At 47.6% G+C, this 18,017-nt stretch overlaps 1 protein-coding gene across 7 annotated transcripts in view; it reads right to left on the bottom strand.

Moving 5' to 3' along the window:
* The window catches only part of RUNX1 (RUNX family transcription factor 1), a 246,961-nt gene that overhangs the window by 46,733 nt on the left and 182,211 nt on the right, over nucleotides 1-18,017 (bottom strand). The window lies entirely within an intron of this gene.

The following is an 18,017-nucleotide window of genomic DNA, read 5'->3' as shown; positions in this document are numbered from 1 at the left end:
ATAGATCCCGGGGCCAGCAGAGCCTCATAAGGATTTGCCCTTTACCATCCCACTTCTGTTCCCAGCTCGTGCTTAGCACCAGAGCCGTCTTGTGACCCACAGTGGAGAGCTAATGTCTCACACACCTGAATGAGCATCCGAATCACAGATCTGTCTTGGTAGGTCTGGGATGTGGCCCGAGAATTCAGATTTCTACTAAGGCCCAAGTGATGCTGATGTTCCTGGTCCCGGGACTATCCCGGGGATTTGAGTGATTCTTCCCTATATGCATGCGCCTTCAGTGTACTTCTAATTTGCCCTGGGCTGGAAAGGACCACACCAAATAGACCAGAACTGTGCTTAGATTAAGTGTCCATGAGCACCGAGTGCTGGCCTTGTTTTGGTGACAACCATTTGGTGGTCTTTTTCTTAATCTTTTAACTCTTCAATGTATGCAGAGCAGCTGAAAATGCCAAAAGTCTGCCCGATAGGTAAGTGGGTGTTGCCCGTTTCTCCGTGGCCATCACTGAGTTGAGTCAGTGAGTCACTGTGGCTGTACTCGGGCTGATCTGTAAGGTGGACCCAGAATTTTCAAGTGGAAAGTAACTCCTCTCCAGGCATCTAAGGAAGGACTTTGAGGAAGAGCAGGAAAGGTTTATGAGGAACCTATTCCATTCCAGTTGAGACTTCCGGGTGCCCACAAGGATGGGGGTGTGAACGCAGGTGCTCTCATCCTTCTCTCCCCTAGAGAAACAACATGGCACCAGGGAAACGTGATTGCCAGTCTGAGTGTTAAGAACCTCCATTATAAATCTGCTTTTCCACCCAACTTTCCTGCGGACAAGAGCAAGTCTCTTCATCACCCAGCCTCCTTATCTGAAAGCCTGGAATTAAAGGACTAAGATGGATTACTCTGAGGGGCTCTAAAAGCATTCACAGCAATTATATCTGCAGCAATTAGCTACTCAACTGGTTCTCGTTGGACGCCTCCAAGCACAGGCTTTCTTGAACAACTTCATATGATGTTAGGACTTTCAAAGGTTTCTTTCTGTCTTTTTTTTCAGCCAGACACCTGGCCTGTGGGAGCCAGTCCCAAGCTCAGCTGTCAAATTGGTCCTTGGAGCTCGATCTTGAAGCTAGGTTTCTACCGGCCTCACTACTCTCCCATGTGCTGGTGAAGAGCAGCTCTGACAACACGTGCTCACAATTCACTCTCCCTCTGTCTCTGGCTGTGTTGTCAGTGGCCCTTTGGACAGTGATGAGCGACCCAGGACAGTGGTCTTCCTGGAGCCTCTCCTCTCTCCCCTCAAGACTTCACTGAGCCTTTCAGACTACCCTCCTCACTGGGGCGTCCCACTCTGGGTTTTGGCCCCTTCCGCATTATCATCCAAGAGCTGCTTCCAGAGGCAGTGGGCCATTAGACTCACCTCAAAACCTGCTAGCAAGTTTCAGGGGTTTGCAGCTGGGAAAAAAGCCAGTCTGCTGAACCTTCTCCAGGGTCTCACTTCTCTGCTTTTCTGATTGGATAGAAAACAGTAACACTAGGGGTGCCTGGGGGGCTCAGTCAGTTGAGCCTCCGACTCTTGGTTTCGGCTCAGGTCATGACCTCAGGGTCGTGAGATTGAGCCCCGTGTCGGGCTCTGCGCTCAGCTCGGAGTCTGCTTGAGATTCTCTCTCTCCTTCTCCCTCTGCCCCTCCCCCCGCTTGTGCACATGTGTACTCTCTCTCTCTCTCAAATAAATACATAAGTAAATAAAAATCTTAAAAAAAGAAAAAGAAAAAAATGATGATCTTTTGTCCCCGGCCAAACCCCTCTCATCAGCAGCAAGAGGAATGTGAGTCTGAGGTTAATGCTCATCACCCTACCTGTACGATTATCCACTCCCCCTCACCCACGTGCCTTGGGCAGGTGCCCTCCCGCCTTCTACACATGGATAATCACACTGAGCCAGTATAGAAAAGTCCATCAGGATGCTGCTTCTTCCTAGGTCATGTGTTTCGACTTACTTAAGGATCCCACAGACATGACACTTTACCCCAGGAGAATCAGCCACAGGGACAGTGATGCCTTTGGTCGGGGAGCACTTTGATTCTCTTGCAGGTGGCAATAGGTAAGCGAGGGACCACAAGTCTGGCTGTGCATGGGGCTTCCCTCTCCTGGGTCTTCCCAAACCATGGTCCTGCAGTGGCCCCTTACACGGCATAAAGCACGTGTTTTAGAGGCCAGGCTCTACTTTTGCTAAGCCTGCTTTCTAAGGTCAATACCCCCCTATTTTGAAACTAGAAGTCAGACAATCTGAATTCTCCACTCTGCTCCAGCCACCCTGGCCACCTTGCTGTTACTCCTATACGTCTGCCTCAGGACCTTTGCACCTACTGTTTCTTCTGCCCAGAATGCCCTTCTCCCAGATATCTGTGGACCACATCCCCCCTATCCTTCAAGTCTTTGCTCCGATTTCATCTTCTCCCTGAAGACTTTCCTGAACACCCTAGTTTAAATTGCAAACTCTCCCGACCCAGCCAATGCCTAGCCCTTTTGCTTCGGTTGTCTCCACGGTACTTATTAATGTTACTTGTGGTCTGTCCATGCCCACTGGACTGTAAACTCCACGAGAATGTGGGGTTTTGCCTCTGTTCTTCAAGGCTGTATCCCTAGCACCAACGGGAGCATCCAGCACATGACAGGCTCACTAAACACTGACTGAACGGGTGCTCAGACCCTTCATGACTGGGGCCGTCCACCTGTCCTTCATCAGAACGTAGGAAAGAAGAATGTGTCTGGGGCGAAGGAAGCTGGAACTCAAGTTTTCTGCTGCCGCGGAACGGACGAGGGCTCAGAAAAAAGGACTTGTGGAGGAAACGTGCCATAATTGAGCTTATCAAGTTTCAGGGAGAACGGTCTCATGAGAAGTCAAACAGCCTGCAAAGCTTGTACCCTCTAGCGTTCTCTTCATCATACTAAAAAATAAAAGAGAATGGATAAAAGGCCCTTGTGCTGAGTTGAGCCTTGCACCCTTGTGGGAGAGAAGGACTGCTGCAAAAAACCTTGGGGTTTTTTGGAGTATCTTCACAAACGCACGCGGACACACACACACACATGGACACGCCCCCTCCCGCCCCCACACACCGTCCCACGGGCCAAGACCTAACTGCTAGAGACAAGTAGAGAAGGAAAGGTATACAAAGCCACGGTCCCAGGGAGAGGCAAAGGCCGCTGGGGAGCAACGAGCACAGCCTCCAGGTGGAAGGAAGGCCCACGTGGGGCCTGCCCCACTCCCTCCCAAACCAGGCCCCCAAGATTCACAGGGACAAAAACAAAAACAAGACAGGGCTGCTGCCATTTTCAAGCTTCAGAGTGACAGACAGCGGCATTTTTAGCTCGCCTGCAGGAGCTTTTGGAGACCTGGACCTCCCTGAAAGCAGAGGAGTTCAAAATCTGCAGTCGCTGGTCGCCACGGGTTACCTCCTGTTTCTGTCTGGTGACTCAGGAGGTAATTGTAGCTTAGGGCGGAGAACCCGCCTGGTTTCTTTTGCTCTTGACCAGAGGCAGCCCTCTGTGGGGGTGGTGGAGGCAACCCCAGAGAGGGAGGGGTGCAGACAGCTCACAAGTTCAAGATCCTTTCTTCTCTATCAGCCTGTCATTCCAAGTATTACCCACTCTCCTCAATGAAGGGACTGTCTCCAGAAAACCCCATTGGAGGGTGATTATAAAGTAACCCGAGAGCCTAAGGGCTGGTAATGTGCATTCATTTAACCCGAGGAGCTCCTGCCCCCACCGGGCTCTGAATGGAAGGTGCCTTCAGGGGGTACGTTTTGGTGGCAGGGTGGGGGCAGTACTGAGAGGTGAGTATGGCCCGAAATGTTGCCTGGAGCTTCTGAACTGGCTTTGGAGTCCTGGTTTTCAGCAGAGCCAGCTCCAGGGCCAGGCCCAGGGATGAGGAGAACACGATCGCAGAGGCCCACAGATTCCACCTGCTTCACAGCGTTGCGGGGGCATTCCTGTTCTCCACACAGGCCACCCCTCCACCCCGCAGGTCTCCTCCCCTCCGTCCTGGCACACACCCCGAGCGACCCGCAGAGGCGTGGGGAGGGTACACTGAGGGCCCCTGCCAGGTTCAGTGGTGCCCCAGTCAGTGTAAGCTGAATGAATAAATGGATGAAGGAAGGAGTGAATAAACTCCCCTTCCGTAGGCTAGACTGATTATGGGATGTGCACCCAGCCGTGTGTAAGATGCTCTCTAGTCCTCTACTTCTGAAGAGGGGTAAGGAAATTCCTTCCCATTCCTAAAAGGCCTGCTTACTGGGCCCCAGGGGATTTTCCTAGCAGTGGGGGGGGAGGGGGTGGCAGGGGGGAGCATCTGATTTCCATCTCTCTCTCTCTCTCTCTCTCTCTCTCTCTCGCGTGTCATAAATGCCAACTGACTTTGGGGCTGTCCTCACAGAGGCAGGAGACCGAGGGGCTGTCGAATCCTTTAGAGAGTGGGCGAGCAGACCCTGCAGGTGAATGGAAGACCACGGCACCCTGGTTCCTGAGCACTTGCTGGTCAGAAAAGCAACAATAACTAGTCGTTGTTCTTAATGGGCTATCAACCCCACCTCACACCATCCAGAGAAAAAGCTTTCAGGTTGTTTGGGGGATGAGGACCTCACTGAGGCCAACTTCTGTCCACTGCTGCCAACACCCAGATGAGAAGGAGCATCTGGAGGGGAGAAAGTTCTCCTCCACCCGTTACCTGAATGGGCAAGCGGCTATTTGCCTGGGGTCCACAAAGAGCCACGATGCAGTGAAGACAATACGAGTCCCACCGCCTGCCAGGAGACGTTGGAGGGGACCAAGACACAAACTCCCCCTGTTCACCCTGGTGACCACATACATCTGAGCCAGTTATGGAATGAAGGACGAGAAGGCTCCCCTAGCAAAGGCAGGCAACCTTCTCCCGGCAAATCCTTTCCAGATCTGAAAGGAACAGACTTGCCCCTTTCTCTGTCTTTTTCCCTTGGGGCTCTGCCTACCGCAGCCTGGCTTGCTGGGACCAGTTGCCCAGCTCCACTCCGTTCCGCAAGCAATAGGAGACCCTCCTTCTCCACGCGTGTTTTGATCTTTCTCTCCTTTGAACTCCGTAAACAGTCCCTCCTCTGTCTGAATACTCTGGTGCATGAAGGCAGAATCGCAGCTCCGGGAGAAGGTGCTCATAATCTTCTGCAGATGATGCCGAGTCCTCCCGCAGTCTGCGGGGCATCCCCCCGCCCCCCACTCCTGCCCTGGCTCTTCCCCACCCCCAGCTTTTTTTTTTTTAACCACTTCTGCTTCCTTCATTTCTTTGCAGCTGCAGCAGAGAGCTATAGTAAAGCTACTGTATAGGATTTTGAAAGCAGGGCCTCTGAGAGCTTTCCAAACTCCATACAAGCCGGTTATTCTCTGCCTTGTTTTCTTTGGCTTCAGGTTAGTAACACAGAATGAGTCAAACAGTATTAACTTTCAATAGGGAAGTGGTGTGGTCAACCAAAGCTGTTTGCGGCTAGATTGTGCAGATAGGTAGGGCAGGTAATGAAGAACAGCTCATAACTCTGCGAGGAGGCGAACAAGGGAGGCAGGCCTCGCTCAGAAACATCGAACAATGAAGTCAACAGGGCTCAGACCATCTTTTTCAGTCGGCGGTGGAATGAACACTAAGGTCTCTGACCGGCCACCTTCAGGAAGCTGGCCATGTTGGGACTCTGTGGCTTGCACAATTGAGCACTTTGTGGGTAGAAGGATGTCTTTTTTTTTTCTTTTTTCTTTTTTTTTTTCTTAAATGATGCCAAAGCCATGGGAAATCTAGTTAGGATGATTTCTTCTGCTTGCGGCACGTCACCTTTATTCATTTCTTGCTCCGGCTTGGGGAGTGATAGATGCACCCCCCCACACACACTCTGTCTTCCCCTGCCGGCCCTCCCCCATCTTCCCAGTCCCAGATCTCTGCCTCCCCAGGTTGGTGGGCTGGCTGCAGGTCCGCAGGGCCCCGGGGCGGGGTGGGGGGGGGGTTCTCCTTCTCTCGGTTGGAAGACGATGCGTTGGAAGTGCCACTGTCCCTACAGACACGGATTGAGTCGTCCTTTGAGAAGCCGATGAAAGATCTTAAAAATCATCGGATCCTCTCTCATTCTGCAGATGGGGAAATGGAGGCTCTGAGAGGGGGACGGGGGCGCCCGCCGAGCTCCGCAGAGCCAGCGGGGGCCCGAAGCTGTGGCTCCCAGGCCAGGGGTCTTTCCACCAGGCCGGCCGCCGCTCCCTTGCCCAGGGCTCAGGATTCCTTTTACAGTTGAACAGAGCAGCTCCCAAGATGAGCCCAGCCCTGCAGACTCAAATTTCAGCAGTTTCCAGTCCTTTCTGCCTGCCCTCAGCTGCCTATTTATTTTGCGCCTGGCTGAATCACCCAAGGAATAGAACGAGTTTCTCCCCACCTGCTCCTGGCAGCCAGTCAGCCAACTGAACAGGACAGAAAGCCGGCCTCTCTCTGGAGCCTTGAAAGATTCTCACCTCTGAGCGGCTGCAGATTTGACTCTCGTCCTGGGAAACTGGCATGGAGGCTCAAGGGTGTAACATTTCACCTCCCTGAAATCTAATCCAGAAATCTCAGGCAAGCAGCATATGTAAAGAGCCATGGGCTAAAAAAAAAAAAAAAGGGATAAGGACTCCTCCGGCTGCAGTAGGACCTCACATGCTCCAGCTGCCCTTCCCAAGCCTTTCACTGAGAGAGAAGGGAGTTCCAGAGTTGCAGAGGAAAAACTGCATTAGGCTTTGGAAAACAAATATATCTTAAAAGAAAAACCAGCTCTCTTCCATGGTCTGGGTTGCTTCTTTTTGTTTTCAATCTTCTTCAAGGGGACAGAGTAGTAGGTAAAGAAAATATCAAGATATTCTGATGGAGGGTGCCTGGGTGGCTCAGTCGTTAAGCATCTGCCTTTGGTTCAGGTCATGGTCCCAGGGTCCTGGGATCCAGCCCCATATCGGGCTCCCTGCTCGGGCGGGAAGCCTGCTTCTCCCTCTCCCACTCCCCCTGTTTGTGTTCCCTCTCTCACTGTGTCTTTCTCTGTCAAATAAATAAATAAAATCTTAAAAAAAAAAAGATATTCTGATGGCAAAAGATAAAATTCTCAGCAGCATGGATTTACAGCGGGGGCTGATTTGAATGTCTCTATTTTTTTCTCTATAAGTTTATTCTCCTCAATTCCAAGAGACCTCATGAGATGAAATCTACCTCCAAAAAAAAAAACAATAATTATTTTAAGATCCCTAAGATTTTTGCATAATATACACAAACAAAAATTTTTTCCATTATATTTTTCTATTATTTTACTACATAGCTATTAGATTTCTACTAGCTAATTGATAAGACTGTTTACAAAGCACCTTGATATATATTATCTCAATTCATCCAAAACAACTCTATGCAGGAGACAGCTCCTATGACTATTCCCATCCTATAAGATGACCCAGTGGAAGCTTCTAGATGTTAAGAGACTTGGCAGGCACACAGCAGTATGAGTGCTAACTCACGTTCAGTTAAGAAACAACTACATTTTCATAAAATCTCTGGAGAAGGACCACCCCTCTGCAAGGCCATCCAGTTAACAGGATTTTGCTTCGCTGAGAAATAAGTCGTTGAAGTTGGTTCAGTACTTGGAATTAATAATAGGGTAAGAAGGAAAACAGAAAAAAGCCCTTATTGTATTGTATTCTGGGGGCCCGATCTGCCAGGATTTTTTTTTTTTTTTTAAATAACTTGCCAATGGCAGATATTTGGCCCTCACTTGGGCAGAATTTCAGTAGTTCCCTTGGTAAGGGCTAAGGGAGGAGGGAAAGGGACCTATGTGTCCAGGGCATGTGCTAATATTTAAGAAGCTCCTCTCTTCCAGGCTGGTTGTCATCAATCTACACAAGACCTTGGCCCGCCCCTGCCCACCCCACCAAGGATATCACCTTCCTGGTTTTACACTTGAGGAGGCTGAGCTTGGGGAGGCTAATCTGATCTCAGACAAGAGGGGAGGCTAAATGAGGCAGCCAGCTCTCTAGGGGCCAGCCACCACTCCAGTCCACCTCTCAGTCTAGCTCATTTTATCCTCAACCCCTCCCAGCAAGGCAGGTGTCACTGAGCCCATTCTACAGATGGGAAAACTGCTGTGCAGCTAGTAAGTAGCAGGGATCACACTTGAAGCCAGGCTGGTCCAGTTCCAATTGCCTCTCTCCCTCCCTCCCTCCTTCCGGCTCAGAGCTTTCTGCTTCATTTCTGAAACCCGGGGCTCTGCCCTGTTGGCAAAGCTGAAGATGAACAAAAAGAGGTGACCCTGTGCATTTCTCCTCAGCTCTTTAAAATGAATGAATTGGGGGGCACCTGGGTGGCTCAGTTGGTTAGGTGACTGCCTTCGGCTCAGGTCATGATCCTGGAGTCCCTGGATCGAGTGCCGCATCGGGCTCCCTGCTCAGCGGGGAGTCTGCTTCTCCCTCTGACCCTCCCCGTCTCGTGTTCTCTCTCTCATTCTCTCTCCTCTCTCTCAAATAAATAAAGTCTTTAAAAATAAATAAATAAAATGAACGAATTGGAAATATCACAAAACCACTTTAAAGCCAAATAAAAATAAGGTGATACCAGGAACAAATCCAAAAGGGGCCATGGATGCATACAGTCCTTAAAAATTTACTGATTTTCAAAATATTTGCTTTTTATCTCAGATGACCAGAAGACTTACTTCTAGACCGTGGCGAACAAAAAACAAAAACAAAACCAACTAAACACATAGCATATCAAATATTCGACATTTCAGTATATGAAAGAATCCTGAAAGACTTTCATAACAGCCTGAGTTTTAGTCAATACTGTCTTTAATGGAACCTGAGCATATGTAAATCATGGAAGTACCAAACTAATGTATTGCCATTAACTTACTTTATAGGGGTCTAGGGAGTTGGCAGATTAATTTGATTGTGTTTCTTTAAAAAAAAAAAAGGCAAACAGCAAAGAAATTTGCTTTGGGTACTTAAATTTTTTTTTAACCTTGATTTTTACCTGTAAGTGTATATCCACAATATCTGGCTATGGGCTGTAGCCAACTTAACCAGTAACACTGCATAACTTATTTGCACATAGAACTTGAGACAAGTACACCACATGTACATGCCCAGTCATGTTATGAAAGAGGCATTTCACATTCAACCAAACATCAGTGTCTTCTGTGGTGTCGGATAATACAGTTGTAATGCCCAGTAATCGATTATACCTAATTTATCCCTTCTTTATTGCCAACTTTCCATAGCAAAAAACCTTCAAGACAAATGATTATAAACGACAAGAATATAGAAAGAACAGAAGACAGCAATTGCAAGTTAGCTCAAATGAACTTAAACCCAGATCTAGTGCAAGGGGGTAGTTTTACTTATTTAAGCTGAACTTTTGGGGAGTTTTGTTTGTTTGTTTTCAAAATGAGAAGTGGAAAATGGCTAGTGCGTGGAAAAAATTCTCAAGCCACCCCAAAGTTGAGAAGCCCACCGTGATAACGCTGTGTGGTGCTGCCAACAACAGCCTTTCCCCAGCGTGGTTCCCCACCCCAGCCTTGGCGGTGGCCCACCTGGTCCTGCAGCACCCAAGGTGACCAAGGCCCTGGCTTAGGTCCCCTGACAGTGCAACTGGATGACTCGCGTGGACCTCGGCTGAGCTGCCCCCCAACCACCCCAGGTGGGGGGCTGCTCCCCCAGGCCACAGGGCACGCTGGTTGCAAACCTAGGCGCCGCGCATGCGCAGAAGGGTCTCCAACTCTACGGTGGAGAGCACCTGTGTCGTCGAAATATGCCACTGAATGTCTTTGGAGGAAATGAAGAAAAGCCCTACCAAACAGATACCAAAATACCCAAAAAGCCCCAGAACAAGTCTAGCAAGACACATTGGTTTAGGGAACTTAGAAGGTGTTTCCTAAGTCTGCAAAGCATGTCTGTGGCTAACGGGTCCAGGCACCCCGGGGAGGTGAGCAGCTCTCCTCTGGGGCAAGAATTCAGACTCCAAGAGACTCTGGCATACTTCATGTCAGTTTTCTAGAACAGTGTGGAAGAGCCTCTCCTCCAGCCTGTCATGCATATATTGAAAAGAGCCTGCATGTTACGTCTCAGCACCCACTTCCGCAGTTACTCAGACAGGATTTTTCCCCTCAAATTTTTCACAAAGTTCACCATTTGGGAGTAAGGCCATTTTGCCAAAGAGGGACTTAGGAACAGTGCCCAGAGTGTTTCAAGGGTCCATAAAAATGCCAGAAAAGAAATTTTACTGGGTCTAAATACAAAAGGAAAACTGAAAAAAAAAAATCAAAATTTATAAATGTTTAATTAAATGTCTTAAAAAATGCAGCATGATGGCAACTTCATGAATTTTTAAACTTAGGATTCACATTTTTTTTTTGTTGTTGTTGTTTAGAGTTTTCTCATAGTCAAAGGATTCCAAGACTAAATGCAAATAATTGCTCCATTTTCTTGCTCCACACAGTGTGTTCTAAATGTTCTCCAGAGGCTGTCTCCTCCAGCCTCCCAGCCCTGTGAGGGCTATAGCCACTGTCCTTGGAGGCTCAGCCAGGCCAGTCACCCCCAACCAGGTATGGTCACCCACACAGTTAGCAAGTATCAGAATGGGGAATCTCAACCCTGATTGTAATTACATCGTTCAGGGCAGTGAAATCGGGGCCAAAGGTAATGAAATGAGTTACTCATAGCCAGATAATTTCAAAAATAAATGATAAAAGCCCTTTCAAAAATTTACAGCCAAAGGAAAAAAAAAGATATCTAACATATTATGCATGTGGGTACATGTGGGTATGTCCGATGTCACATAGGACAAAGTCCCCTTCTCCCAGGGAAGGGGGGCCCAGGAGACTCAGCCTCGAAGGGGCCTTGTTTGTGGGGAACCTATGACTCTGTTTTCCTGACAATATTTTGTTACCCCTTCCAAGTGGGAACTAACTTGGAGATTATCTCATCCCATCACCTGGTTGGACGGAAGAGGAAAGTGAGGACCAGGAGGAAAGTACTTAAGATAATTGACCAAGGTCACACCCACTGGCTTGGTGGCGCCAGTGTGAACCCAGGTCCTCCGTTCAGGATCCAGAGACTTTTCTACATGTTTTAAGATTAAGAAATGGAAGCCTGAATAGAGACAGATTTTTTTTTTTTCCTTTTAGCCCTTCATGTACTAAATTCTAACAAGGACTGTGATATATTAGCTTAGATCCCGACCTCACTGGGATGACATTTAAAATAAAGCTTTGGGGTGGGGGGGGCGCCTGGGTGGCTCAGTCGGTTAAGCATCTGCCTTTGGCTCAGATCATGATCCCAGGGTCCTGGGATGGAGCCCCGCGTCAGGCTCCCTGCTCAGCGGGGGGAGGGGGGTCTGCTTTTTCCTGACCCTCTGCTCCTCCCCACTGCTTGTGTTCTCTCTCTCTCTCTCAAATAAATAAATAAAATCTTAAAAAATAAATAAACAAACTAGCGCTTCGGTTTGCAATAGCCCCAATGGAAAGAGAAATCCAAGGGAATGATCTAAGTTTCACTGCATGCTTCTTCACTTCCCTGTCCCCCTCTATTAGACTGAGAGGGTACCTAGATCCTCTCCTGGGGTTCTTCCTGGTACCTACCTGGAAGGATTTCTCCCCCTTCCTTTCTGCAGCAATACAAATACCAAATAAAAATCTTAGTGACTGGTATAGATAGGGCTAGTTACCAAGAGGTTGCAGGCCTCCCCAGTCTTGGTGAGCTGATGGAGGGGGGTTATCACTGCTCCCAGGGGGAGAAGCATACTTTCCCCAGGATCCTCTTATATTTCCACTTGTCCAAGGGAACCTTTCGGACCTTGGCCCGAATTAAGTCTGTCGAAAACTCAAGGGTCAGGGACATCTTTATGTATATAAAATTCTTCTTATTCTAGTTTGATACTACTGAAAATAATAAACAGAATGAGATTCTAAAGTTTACTAGACACATTTAGGCAGATTATTATTAATCCTTTAAAAATTGCTTTTGCCAAGTCTTGGGGTAGTTGGGGAGCTTAGCACAGTGGAAGTCACCCAGAATGTCCATCTTAGTACCTAAATGCCTTTCAGAGTGGGGAGGAGGAATATAAGTAAGTAGAATATTTCCGCCTCTTGGAGCTTCTGTCTGTCTCCTACTTTATATCTGGGTGGGAGGGAAGAAAGCATTATTTCCTTTTTCTTTTGTGAATCAGGATTTCATCTAGAAAGAACTAAGGTCCAAATCTGATATTTGAAGAATCCAAGGGATTAAGTATATCACTGTTCATTACCTGGAAGAAATGCTTAAGCATTTCTGAGCAAACAAAGTGACCGTAGATGGATAATTACAATCCTGAGCTCATAGATCTATAAAACTCCCTTCCAGTCCACTAGCCAGTGAGGAGCAAAGGACACAAGTTTCTATCCTTCTAGAGGACTGGACCCTCTGGTCCCCACCTGGATCCTCAAGGAAGCTCTTTGCCAAAGGGGGGGACCAGGACTTGGAATATTCACCTGGTGATCATTTTGTCACATTATCTGTCTTTCCTGCAGGCCCACACCGGGGGTCCCTGCTTCAGGTCCCTGTTGATGCCTGGCCCCCAAGCAGACCCTGGGGACAGATGTGGAGCCAACCATTGGTACCTGGGGCCACGTGGCTGCGTGTTGGGTCGTGCCCCCTGCCCCAGGGTGTAGGGCACTGTAACCCCATCCACCAGAAAATGCTGGTTCCTTGTCTGTCCAATGACTTCCCAGGCTCCGAGGCTCTGCTTTCTTGAAGACTGTATTTGAACCAGAATTGTATTGATAAACCCTCCTAATAAAAAATATCTGAAACAGAAATTTCAATACAATGAAGCCCAAGGAGCAGATGGTGCAGTTCTTAAAACCAAACATTGGCGTCTGTGGGTCGCCGTGTCTGGACTGCTTCTTTCCAGTTCTGGCTTCCTGATGGTGTAACCTTTGGCAAGGGACCTCACTTCTCTTTGCTTCGACTTCCTTACCTGTTCTTGCAAAGATGATATCAACTAATCTACGGGAAGCTCTCTGAACGGTGTTGGGCGAACAATGGTATTAAGTGCTAGCTATTATTATTATTAGGTGTTTTTATTATTATTATTATTATTTTTATTTAATTAATTTTTTTTTTTTAAAGATTTTATTTATTCATTTGAGACACAGATAGAGAAAGCACGAGCAGGGGGCAGAGGGAGACGGAGAAGCAGGCTCCCCACTGAGCCAGGAGCCCGATGTGGGGCTCTATCCCAGGACCCTGGGATCATGACCTGAGCTGAAGGCAGACGCTTAACCATTTGAGCCACCCAGGCGCCCCTATTATTATTTTTAAAGATTTTATTTATTTATTTGACAGAGAGAGAGAGAGAGACAGCAAGAGAGAGTGCACGAGCAGGGGGAGTGGGAGAGGGAGAAGCAGGCTCCCCACTGAGCAGGGAGAAGCATGCTGGCTCGATCCCAGGACCCCGAGATCATGATCTGAGCTGAAGGCAGACGCTTAATGACTGAGCCACCCAGGCGCCCCATGTGTTTTTATTACGAAGAGAAAATAATATTTTAAAAACCCCGTGCCTTAGTCAGTCACAAAAGCAATCTGTAAACATTTCTGCTCATCCTGCACTTTTCTAGAGAAGCTTGATTTTTAGGCCCATTATCGCCATAGTTTATAGGTACTTTTCACGCATTCCTCTTTTTCCCTCCAAAAATGCTCTCCATGTTTAAGGATCTTGTTTCTTCTGTCTCTCTGTTAGAGATTTGCTGCTTCCATTCAAACTCATAGAAGGAAATATATTTGTGTGATGTAATCTCAACAAAGTCCTTAGCGATGCGATTGAGTGATAAAGAGTTAGGCCCTCCGGTGGACCTTTTTTAACTATGATTCCCTATTCAAAAAAGGTTAGTCAGCAAGAAGGCTAGTGCCCCAGAAAAAAGCATTTTCCAAAGTTTTTAAGGACTCCACCTAGCTATCTGTGATTGTGAATTCCAAGCCAGCACAACACAGTTTCTGTGAGGGACTCCTTGAACCTGAGGTCAGGAGTTGCCCCAGAAATGGCCAATATTTGCTGTATTCATCTTTTCAAGTTTTAATTAGGTTACTCAGTGTTCCAGATGTAACCGATACCTGGCCAGACAGGGGACGGCTTGTGACATCAGAATGACTACCCAATTCATATCCCTGGGATCCCCACCCCCTGCCATCGGGTCGCTCAGGGTCCCAACTGCTTAATCTCTCCTTAGCAAAATATCTTCCTCCATGGCACTGAGGTACTACATAGTCTCTGCAGAGAATATCCTTCAGTATCTTAATACCATCATATTACAGATGCATGGGTTCTAGAGCTAGAGTTTTTCACCGGATCCCCCCCAAATAAAAAAATATACATAAAAACAGCTCTCAAATATCCTTGTCCTGAAAAATCCCTTTGTCAGTCTATCTTTCACATTTAATGAAATAAACGTGACTATCTCTCAATATATTACAAGCCTCAAAGTGTTCTATCTATGAACTGAACACAGGTTCCCCACTGCTGCTTGCGAGAACAGAGCCCAGCCCAGAATACCTTCTGATGGGGCTCTTCTCCACGATAAATTCAATTTTTCATCAATTGGTAATTTTTCTATTAGTCTGAGATGTCAATAAAATCCTGTGGAATGTGGGAAAAAACAAGTTGTGACTCCCTAGGCGGCAGGTCAGTTGCTCTAAGTAACCATCTGAGATGAAAACCATTTTCCATTCTCTTTGGAATGCACTTTTTGCTGCACCTTCAGAAAACCAGGAAACTGAGGCGGAAAGCATCAAGTGATCCCACTGGGCTGGCTGACGGCCGGCTGTGGCATGTTCTCTAGTGCTTAGTCCTTTTTACCTCAGTGTCAGGGCAAGCGACATAAGGTTCCCTGCTGGGTTTTTGCTCGAGTGTTTCAAGCTGAAGCCTCCATGCCTGCCACGAGGCACCACCATTTGCCCCTTCTAGACCATCTCCCAGCTGGCATGAATGTGAGAAGTCCTGTAAGCCAACACCTCATTTCAAACTCGAGGCTGCAAAGCCACGTCAGAGAGTCTAGAAGAGGTCAACGTACAGACAGCCCAGGTGGATGGAGAGGTGCAGTGGACGGACCGACAGATGGATGGACGGACGGGAGTGCAGGATAATGTACCAGGAGTACATACTATTCATCACCAACTATTTCTTTTTAACCAAGGCACATCATTTCAGTTCCCTGGGCTTTTCCCTGTTTTCTAATCTGAGGCCATTAAGGCCCAGAGGCTCTCTCTTCAGCTCCCCCAGTCTTTGATTTCATGAAACAACAGAACTTTCCAAAACTACTGACCTGAGAATGCCGGAGCCACTTTGCCAGGATCGACCAGAATTCATAGCCCCATAATGATAATAGGGACTTGGGAGGTGTTATTAATCCAGAGATGTGACACTGTCTGGGCATCCTGATTGACATGCAATGACCTCTCTTAACATGACATTAGAAAGTGAATTATCCACAATAGCCAAGACCAGAGACAACTTAAGTGTCCATCAATAAATGAATGGATAAAAAATACACACACACACCCAATGGGATATTATTCAGCCTTATAAGGAAGGAAATTCTGCCATTTGCAACAACATGAATGAACATCGAGGGCATTATGCTACATGAAATAAGTCAAACAGAGAAAGACAAGTACTGTATGATCTCACATGTAAAATCTAAAAAAAAAAAAAAAAAAGAACTCTTAGAAACAGAAAGCAGCAGATTGGTGGATGCCAGGGGCAGGAGACGGGGGCCGAGCGGGAGTGCAGGGACGTGGGTGAAGGTGGTCAAAGGGTACAAGCTTCTAGTTATAAGATGAACAAGTCCTGGGGATGTAACGTATAGCGTGATGACTATAGTTAACAGTGCTGTATTGTATACTTGAAAGTTGCTAGGTGAACAGATCTTAAAAGTTCTCATCACACACATACACACACATACACACAAACTGTAACTATTGAAGGTGATGGATGTGTTAACTCATCTTATAGTGGCAATCATTGTGCAACATACACATATATCAAATCATGTTGTAAACCTGAAACTTACACGATGTTATATGTCAATTATATCTCAGTAAAGCTGAAAAACACTCTCTTGATTTTCTCTTTACAAAAAAAGAAAGAAAGAAAGAAAGGAAGAAAGAAAGAAAGAAAGGAAGGAAGAAAGAGGGAGGCTGTGAGCAGAGCTTCATCAAAAAGTAGTTCCCACCTTGAATCTAGATTTTCACATAATGAGGAAGACAGCACACGAAAATTAGCATGGAGGGCCCACCCTTGCTTCTTGGGGTGAATAGAAAAGTCGGCATTACTCAAGCCACCCCGGGAGTCTGTGTGCATTCAATTTTTTTTCTAGAAGTCCTTTGTGCTGTGTGGGACTATCTACCTGGGACTCTGACACTTCTCTAGACCATGCCTACTACCTTCCATTTAATTTTCCCTACGACCCCAAATTCCATTTGGCAGGAAAGACTCTATAAAAACGGGTGTCTCCTTGGAGCAAATCCCTTCTGTCTGTTCAAAGAGCCCTTCTCAATAATGACTGTTTTCTGAAGTTATAAAACAGCAGGAGAGTAAACTGTATATACAGGCAGGTCATTACAATACCGTATTTTCCTGCTCTGACTGCCAATTCTTAAAAGTCAGAGCACCCACCATTTGTCTTCTGAAGCTCAGCCGCCTGGGTGGGTCTTTGAATGTTACGGGAAATATGGGCAGTGGGGCAAAACCCGCCCCTTTTTTTTATTCACGAGAGAGTAACAGGTAGAGGTATACCAAGGGGTCACTGGTTTAGGCTTATTCCTCCAGGCGGGTCAGCATTTGAACAACTTCTATTTTTTTTTTTTATTATGTTCAGTTAGCCACCATATTAGTTTTTGATATAGTGTTCAATGATTGAATGGCTTCTATTTTTTTGAAGAGAGAGATTCTACAGCCACCTGACTGGGCCTTTCTCAAAGTTTCATTACCCTCAAAGTCAACTTCCTTACACCTCACAACTGCCTGCCCCCAGCCCTGTGCCTTGCTAGAACCGAAGCCTGCTTCCTCTCTGGTCCTCTGTGGAGAGCCAAGGCGCCTGCGCCATGTTTCTGTCACGTTATTAACATAACAGGGTCACTATGAGTCTTCAGTTTGCCGCTCCTACTTGGGAAACCTATGAAGGTGCGTTTGGTTGTCACTGTGTGGTCCCGTGCCCGTGACCTGCTTTTCAAATGTAAATTGGGATCAGGGGATGCTATCAACTCCCAGAGTTTCCTGAGTCTGGGCATGACCAGATCGTCTCCATGACTTCAAGAGAAAAAGCTGAGAGGGGGTAAATGAGGTCAGAAATAAAGGGAGTCACGGACTAGGCAAATGGCAGCAAGGGGATGGTGAATGGAATACCATGTCCCGGGGGGGCTGTCCCTGGTGGTTCCTTGTGCAGGGTGGGGGGGGGGTTCTTCCCACTCTAGGGCACTGAGAAAGCTGAGGCAGTGCATGGATGGTTCTAGCAGGTGATGGAGACACCCTGAGGCTGCAGCCAGGACCCTGCCACAGCTGGGGTGAGCACAGGGTGACCTGTAGAACCACGCCTGGCGGCAGCCCCACCACCCCAGCAGCATCCCCACTGTGAGAAGCGCCTCTGGAGGACTGCCCGGCCGAGCCCCAGCCTCAGAGGCAGCCAGGGAACCTCTACTGGGGATGGAGAACATTGCTGAGTTCATTCTCCGTGCCAGGCACAGAGCACTGTCTCCTTCTGTCTTAGAAAGAAGCCCTTATGACTGTCTCCATTGTAGACGAGGAGACTGAGGTCCAGGGAGGCTCCGTAACTTGCTGAAGGCTTATGTGCCTGAACCAGAACTCCACTTGTTTTGCCCCCAGAGCCCAAATTCCTAACCACTCCGGTTTACGACCTGACCTCCCTGCATCTCAACCTCCAGGCATAGTGGGAAGCCCTGTTTTTGAATCGCTCTCCCATCAGAAGAGAGAGTA

Source organism: Halichoerus grypus, chromosome 1 (genome assembly GCF_964656455.1).
Source record: "Halichoerus grypus chromosome 1, mHalGry1.hap1.1, whole genome shotgun sequence".
Classification (NCBI taxonomy): domain Eukaryota; kingdom Metazoa; phylum Chordata; class Mammalia; order Carnivora; family Phocidae; genus Halichoerus; species Halichoerus grypus.
The sequence above is the reverse complement of the archived record's forward strand: the minus strand, read 5'-3'. Positions and strand labels throughout refer to the sequence as shown.